Source organism: Malus sylvestris, chromosome 12 (assembly GCF_916048215.2).
Source record: "Malus sylvestris chromosome 12, drMalSylv7.2, whole genome shotgun sequence".
NCBI classification, from domain to species: Eukaryota; Viridiplantae; Streptophyta; class Magnoliopsida; order Rosales; family Rosaceae; genus Malus; species Malus sylvestris.
In genome coordinates this window covers 24,925,581-24,934,510 of record NC_062271.1, presented here as the reverse complement: position 1 = coordinate 24,934,510, position 8,930 = coordinate 24,925,581, and positions in this window count along the sequence as shown.

Below are 8,930 nucleotides of genomic sequence, written 5' to 3'. Positions count from 1 at the left end.
TAGACGAATTTTACCATTTAATTTAGGGTTATGTTTCCTATTTTATTTTATTATTATTTTTAGTTTCCTGGTGGGAATAAATGACTTGTTTTTAGGGTTTGTGTGGGGGCTTAGCAGATATATTGCTTGGCCGTCTACAGTTTTTTACTACGCTCTTTTTATGCAATTTTGGAGACAGAGAGAATTGCTAGGGTTTTGGAGATTTTCTACTTTGAAGGTGCTTTCAATCCTTTTCTTAAATATATTTTCTATGATTTTAATTATGAATATGCGTAACTAATTCCTTTTGCTAAGGCGAAGCCTTGAGCCTTAGCATGAATATGTGATTTTTATTTAATTGTTTATGATTGATTGTGTTTATACCATATTTAGGGCCTCGTATTTAGATCTCGTACAAATACTTGAGGGACTTAAATGTAATTATGTGATAAAGGAAGAGGCAAATATGTAATAAGTGAAGAGTCCTTATTCTATAAAAGGACCCCTCACCCTCACAATTAGAGGAGGCCATTTCTGGAGCCTTCTCACCCCTCTCAACGCTCTCACTCCTAGAGCTCTCTCTCCTCCTCACTTCTCAGAGAAATATAATACAATCAGTGTGGACGTAGCCCAAACTTTAGGGTGAACCACGATACATCTTGTGTTATTTACATTACTTGCAGATTCACGGTCGGATTTACGTTGTTCCAAGACTTCCGGTTTTGTGCATCAACAGATTGCATGCATACTTTGAATTGTTAATCAACAACAACAACAAAGCCTTTTCCCACTAAGTGGGGTCGGCAAAGTTGGCACGCCCGGTGGGATAAAATATAAATACTCAAAACCTGCTGGAGAGGGGATTCGAAAAGTAATTTGATGCAATTTTGGTCAGAATGTTCCTTGAAATTGATGCTGGCTTTTTGTGATTAATAATTGTAATTTCACTTAGGATGAACACCACGTCTTAAGGGTTGCATGGTTTTTCAAAGGGTTTTCATAAAGCATAATGAGTATTTCATGTTCAAATTTGATCCGAACGTCCGGACGGGTTGCATGTTAGATATACGTTCTATGTTGGAGGTTCCAAGTAGAATATGAATTAGGAAAATCTAACCTTCAAAGTGACATGTATAGATCATAAGTAATTGGTAAAAGTTCATAGGATTGCTAGGTGATGGTGGAATCCTAGTGCTTTCTTAATTTGATTTATCCCAAAAACTGTTTTCTTTTCCCTCTAGTTTTAATATTGCAGATTGTCTTATTTTTATTCTTTAATTTCGTTTTATTAGATTAGGCCATAAAATCAATCATCTCAGTTTCTACTTTACAATAATTAACTGGAATTTGGATTGTTTCGAATTATTTAATCATTCATGTGGAGAACGACCTTGCGAGATCCGTTTATACTACAACAACCTTGTGATTTTTGCAAGTATAATAGGAGTTTTTAGCCCGTTCACATGAGTAGTAAAATCCCTATCATTACTTTCAATGTGACCTCTGTGGTGAAACAACTATTAATTAAACTTCTGCGGTTAGCCCTGTTAGCAATTGCTCCAAATCTAAAGTTCCATTAGTCTTCCGTTAAATAAAACCATGTGAATATGACGTGTGGATCTGTCAAAATTAAGTTTATTTATTTTGGAAAATAAAAAGACAAAAGCATGATTGAATTAAAATAAAATTACAAATAAAAGAAACTCGTAAAGATAAAAAAACCCAATAGTTCCCGTATCTCATCTCAAGCTCCCACCCACTGCCGTAGCCACTTGTGGACCTCCTCCACCATCACTAGCCATCACCCCAATTTGATAGCACATGTATCTCAACCTATATAATGCACTCTATATGCATTGTAGAATATATGCATTCAGACATGACACACCCCGTCCCGAATGAAGGCATGCTGGCCGTCACGTGAGAGTGACGTAACCATTTACACAGTTCGGAAGCTTTAAAAATAAAATTACTAAGATGAAACACCCGAGGGTGAGTCCTACTTTTGTGAATTCTGTCAGAACACCGTTGGATTCCCCGTGGCCACCAAAGCTCTGCTATCTAGAACCTGGAGGGGCGCAAAACAAAATTGAGTGGGTCAGTAAAACAAAGTTTTTCGAAAACTTTTCATTTAAAACATTTCTAACCCCTCGCTGTAAAACATGTATACTTTCCCAGAAAATAGCATAATAGCATAATACTTTTCATAAATCTCAAATCATCAATTTTTCTCAAAAACTAGAAAGTATGCCATGTTATAATTTCAAAAACAGAATGAATGATGCATCAATGTAACAAGTGAAATGGTGAATTAACCGGAGACCCTGCAGTTGGTCATGTACAGTTAATTCTATAGCTCAACATCCAATCCAACCGGAGTCACCTCGGTGACCTGTACGGCACTACACTGCATATAAGTCGGAACTACCTGAAGTAGTCTGTACGACATGAATGGTGTAATAATACGCTCTAGTGCTTCTCTCATCAATCATCTGTGCACATAATCTAAGGTCACCTATCAGTTGGAACCCTCTCATGGTCTGTACGACATGCACCTACTTGGATCCAAGGTGAGCGTGCGGTGCGAGGTGAATAATATAAGCACTAACACCATGATTGCAGGTTATGAGCTATCAACATAATATACATCATCAATGATTCACATGAATAATATAAAACTCACCTGATACTTACCTGTGCTTCCACAACACCAATTCACATATATATATGCATCAATTATCAATTCATATAACTCATATCATTCATATCATTCATATTATGCATGCATGGCATTTTAGAAACATACTTTCATTAAAACTCAATTTCTGGGAAAATTCATAGTATATAGGTATAAATAGAAAGTACTGCCCACTCACCTGGAGTTTGCCCAACAACTCCCTAGCATAACACATCAAGGCGTCATGACGATCGGCGCCTAGAACAATAATCAAATCCAACCTCAGAAATCATATCAATAGAATATAACTTATATAAAACACATCACTACGCAGTTCGATCTGGAAGATCTGCAACTCAGATTTCAAATCCATAACTTCCAGAGGTCCACAATATACCTCTAGGACAACATCCTAAAATTTCATTACCATCCAACGGTCGGATCTCCGTCAATTTCCAAAACCAAGTGACGGTTAACATTCTATTTTATGAACTTACAACTCCAATTCCGGAAGATCCATAAATCGGATTCCCAATCCGTAAGTTCCTATAATCCTCGAATATTACGTATTACAACAAATCAAAGTTTGGTGACGATCCAATGGTCGGATCGTCAATTCACATTTTCACCTAACCACGAATCGTAACGAACTTAGGTTCAATTATTCAATTTACGTCCATCAATTATCAAAACTGAACCTAGAACCTTAAACACATGCCAAGAATGATATTGGCGGGCCATTGGCCACGCGCCACCGCACGGGCCGCCGCGGGTGGCGGTTGGCCGTCCCGACTCGCCGAAAAATCCAACTATTTCCAAAAATTCTCAAAAAATAGAAGATCTCAATGAGTAGAGTAAACTTTATACCTGTGGCCAAGGCCAATTTTTCCTGGAAGAGCTCCAATTTCACCAAAATCTGTGTGGACCCTAGAATTTGGTGAGCTTCAATTCGACCTTCAAACTTGTTCCAACACCTCTACTACTTCTTGGGCTTTGTTCTAGGCCTCAAGAGAAGTGTATGGGTGGTGGAAATTGAAAGAAATTGCTTCGGAATTGGGTGATTCGAAGCCAAAGCCGCCACACCCCTTCTTGCGGTTTTCTCTATTTTCAAAGCCAAATCTCTCCAAATTTGAGATGGAATGGATAGAGGAAGGCTCCTATAGTGTTTCCCATGAAGTTTCTTGAAGCAATTCGCCGGAAAAACGGGTGAAAATCACCGAAAATCGGCATGGGTGCCGACCAGGTCAAAAATGGGCCAAGGGGATCCGGTCGATCCCCCGTGTCTCTCTCTCCCTCCTTTCCTCTTTCCTAGTTGGCCAGATTCTCCTTCTCTCTTCTCCTTATTCGTCCCCTTCTTCTTCTTTCAGATTGGGCAGTTTTGCCCAATCCCATTTTTCCTTTCTTCTTCCCCGATGCCCAATCCTCATTCTTCTTCTTTTTCTTATGCACACACACGCACAAACCTTCTTTCTCTCATCCCAACCATCCATTTCAAATTCCTTTAATCTGGGCCATCCAAATTTTAATAATAAAATTTATAAAATGCCCAAACTTCAAACTTTAAAATCTTTTTCGTTATAACTCCAAATAACGAACCGTCAGCACTCACACGTCCGTAGCGACGAGTACTACGAGAATATGTTAAGAAAACAAATCTTAGATGGCACGACACAACGATTAACTTTGAATAACGTGCGTGCCTCAAAGGGCATTTTTGTAAAATCCTTTATTAAAACTTTAAAAACTCTTAAAATTAGGGACGGGCTGTCACAAGACAGGTGAAAGACATTGTAGAATTAAAGACAATGGGTGAAAGGCATTGCAGAAAATTCAATCTTCAGGTCTACCCTCTGCAAATGAACTTCAAGAGTGTAAGAAAGTTAAAGAATTAAAATTCAAAGACTACAACAACAACAACAACAAAGCCTTTTCCCACTAAGTAGGGTCGGCTATATGAATCCTAGAACGCCATTGCGCTCGGTTTTGTGTCATGTCCTCCGTTAGATCCAAGTACTCAAGTCTTTTCTTAGGGTCTCTTCCAAAGTTTTCCTAGGTCTTCCTCTACCCCTTCGGCCCTGAACCTCTGTCCCGTAGTCACATTTTCGAACCGGAGCGTTAGTAGGCCTTCTTTGCACATGTCCAAACCACCGGAACCGATTTTCTCTCATATTTCCTTCAATTTTGGCTACTCCTCCTTTACCTCGGATATCCTCATTCCCAATCTTATCCTTTCTCGTGTGCCCATACATCCCACGAAGCATCCTCATCTCCGCTACACCCATTTTGTGTACGTGTTGATGCTTCACCGCCCAACATTCTGTGCCATACAACATCGCTGGCCTTATTGCCGTCCTATAAAATTTTCCCTTGAGCTTCAGTGGCCTACGACGGTCACCTAACACGCCGGATACACTCTTACACTTCATCCATCCAGCATTCTATGGTTGAGATCTCCATCTAATTCTCCGTTCTCTTGCAAGATAGATCCTAGGTGGCGAAAACAGTCACTTTTTGTGATCTTCGCTAGATTGCTCCGGTCATTAGTGTGGATAAGTATATAAATGGATAGAGATAGGAAAGCAAACATAAGATGTACGTGGTTCACCCAGATTGGCTACGTCCACGGAATAGAGGAGTTCTCATTAATTGTGAAGGGTTTACACAAGTACATAGGTTCAAGCTCTCCTTTAGAGAGTACAAGTGAATGATTTAGTACAAATGACATTAGGAAATATTGTGGGAGAATGATCTCGTAACCACGAAACTTCTAAGTACCGGAGTGTAGTATCGTCTTAACTTTCCTTATCTGTCTCATAGGTAGATGTGGCATCTTCTGGAAGTACTCTTCCTTCATCCAGGGGTGGTATCTGTAACTGGTGGAGATGCACAAGGTAATGTATCAATGTCACTTGAAGCTTACTTGTAGTTTCAGGCTTGGTCAAGCGCGATACAAACCATGTAGTAGGAGTCCCCCAAGTCGCCGAGCTAGGGGATCTGCTGAAAGAGGTAACAGACAAGGTAAGCAATCAGAGCTCCGACTGATTGTTCACATTCTCCCTATCTTGCAGGCAGCATGAAGGATAAAGAGAAGAAAAATGAGAAGAGATGATATGGGATACTTTTGCTTTTGAAGAAGTAACTTTCCACAGGCTTATTCTTGAACTGGGCTGGAGGGTTTTCTGGTTTCCTCCAGAGTATAAGGCCGACTGAAGAATTTGAGGGTCAAAACAAGTCCATCAAATCTAGAGTACGTTCGACCCTGCTGCTATGAGATACTTTTTCTTTTGATAGAGTAGTGGATGTATCGGCACGTGTGCTGTTACGCTTGTCTCCACATGCTTCCTTGTATCCTTCTCACTTGCCCTATCTGTTCCTCAGGCAGATGCGGTATCTTCCCTAGAAGCATAAGATGTTGAAGATGAGTACTCGAGAGCAATGCCAGGTAAGTAATCAGGTAAGGGGTTCCAGGCAGTCAGTTCCTGGCTGGAAGCTTGATTCCAAGTGCTGACTGATTGCTCTCTTTCTCCTTGTCTTGCAGGTAAGAACAAGGCCAAAGGAAAAGACAGGGAAAAAGCATGATATGGGATACTCTTGCTTTTAACCCTGATGATATGAGATATTCTTGCTCTAGTATAACTTGTTTACAGAGGTATTATCGGGGGGAAAGAAAGCTGAATATTTCGAAAGGCTTTGTTGGGAGTGCCCTCTCAGATAAGAGGAAAGGTTGAGCATTTTTGCAGGTTTGCCTGTCCGTTGGGGATGGAGGTCGACATATATAGGAGTCTCCCTAACATCAAGTAATAATGTTATTCCTTTACCCTGCTTGGTCATAGCACGGTAGTGGGAACTGCCAACTTCACAAGTTTTAACTCTGTCAGAGCACTTTGAAAAAGTGGTCTGTGGTATCTGGAAAGCTGATGTTGCGTGTGAAGATTACAGACAAGCTTTATCCAAGGAGATCCGGCTCTTGGAGTTGGGAAAGTGGTGCCTCTTCGGTTTTCGAACAAGCAATCCTGTCGGGGATCTGGCTCTCGAGATTCGGAGAACGATGCCTCTTCGATTTTTGAGAAAGCAATCCTGCTGGGGATCTGGCTCTCGAGATTCGAAGAGCGGTGTCTTCGATTTTTGAGAAAGTAATCATGTTGGGAGTCTGGCTCTCGAGATTCGGAGGGCGGTGCCTCTTCGATTTTGGAGCAAGCAATCTTGTTGGGAGTGTTTTCTCGAATGTGAGTAAAGGTTGGGCATGTTTGCTAGTCTACCTTGCCACGAAGCACAGAGGTTGACACACAGGGACTTTCCAATTATCCAGCAGTGGTACTGTTCCTTTACCCTCTCTTCGATTTTTGAGAAAGTAATCATGTTAGGAGTCTAGCTCTCGAGATTCGGAGGGCGGTGCCTCTCGATTTTGGAGCAAGCAATCTTGTTATGGGTGTTTTCTCGAATGTGAGTAAAGGTTGGGCATGTTTGCTAGTCTACCTTGCCACGAAGCACAGAGGTTGACACACAGGGACTTTCCAATTATCCAGCAGTGGTACTGTTCCTTTACCCTCTCTTCGATTTTTGAGAAAGTAATCATGTTGGGAGTCTGGCTCTCGAGATTCGGAGGGCGATGCCTCTTCGATTTTGGTGCAAGCAATCTTGTTGGGAGTGTTTTCTCGAATGTGAGTAAAGGTTGGGCATGTTTGCTAGTCTACCTTGCCACGAAGCACAGAGGTTGACACACCGGGATTTTCCAATTATCCAGCAGTGGTACTGTTCCTTTACCCTTGTGGGTAATAATATGGTAGCTAGGCCTTCAAAATTTATGTGTCTAAACTTTGTTAGTGTTGTTTCTTTGCTATTCTTTTACCCTTCTTGGTCAGAGCGATGTAGTGAGAGCTGCAAGCTTCACGTGTCTCAACTTTGTCAGAGAACTTTGGCAAAGTTATATGTGATACCCATGAGCTACTGTTGCGTGTGGGAAGTGGGTGATTGAACAATACGATTCATGTGCTTTCTACTTCGCCAGAAATCTTCGACAGAATGCCCATAATTTTCGCAAAGCTGAGTGTGCGTGTGGCAGGTGCTGACAAGGCTGGAAAAGTAGTCTCAACTTTGTTAGAGAACTTTGGCAAAGTTATATGTGGTACCCATGAGCTACTGTTGCGTGTGGGAAATGGGTGATTGAACAGTACGATTCATGTGCTTTCTACTTCGCCAGAAATCTTCGACAGAATGCCCATAATTTCCGCAAAGCTGAGTGTGTGTGACAGGTGCTGACAAGGCTGGAAAAGTAGGTGCCTCTTCGATTTCTGAGATCGGCCCTCGTGGTCTCTGAGCAGCCCAGCTTTTGAGAAAGCAAACCTCTTCGATTTCTGAGATCGGCCCTCGTGGGCTCTGAGCAGCCCAGCTTTTGAGAAAGCAAACCTCTTCGATTTCTGAGATCGGCCTTCGTGGTCTTTGAGCAGCCCAGCTTTTGAGAAAGCAAGCGCCTCTTCGATTTCTGAGATCGACCCTCGTGGTCTCTGAGCCGCCCAGCTTTTGAGAAAGCAAACGCCTCTTCGATTTCTGAGCAGGCGCTTCTTCGATTTCTGAAGCTTCGTCGAGTGCAGATTTTTATAGGGGCTGACATTAAGTTCCAAAGGACACTTGAATATCCACCAGTAGAAGCTCCATTCTTGCACTTCTAAGATCTTGATTTGTCCGACCTCTTCTCTCTTCAACACCTTTGAAAATGTCTGGCCCCTCCGACCGTCGTTTTGACTTGAACCTTGTTGAAGAGGCAGCCCCGCCTTCTCCAGACAACATATGGCGCCCATCCTTCGTCTCCCCTACTGGTCCTCTTACCGTTGGGGATTCCGTGATGAAGAATGATATGACCGCTGCGGTAGTGGCCAGGAACCTTCTCACTCCCAAAGATAACAGACTACTTTCCAAACGGTCTGATGAGTTGGCTGTTAAGGATTCTCTGGCTCTTAGTGTTTAGTGTGCAGGTTCTGTGTCTAATATGGCCCAACGCCTATTTGCTCGAACCCGCCAAGTTGAATCATTGGCTGCTGAAGTGATGAGTCTCAAACAGGAGATTAGAGGGCTCAAGCATGAGAATAAACAGTTGCACCGGCTCGCACATGACTATGCTACAAACATGAAGAGGAAGCTTGACCAAATGAAGGAATCTGATGGTCAGGTTTTACTTGATCATCAGAGATTTGTGGGTTTGTTCCAAAGGCATTTTTTGCCTTCGTCTTCTGGGGCTGTACCGCGTAATGAAGCTCCAAATGATCAACCTCTGATG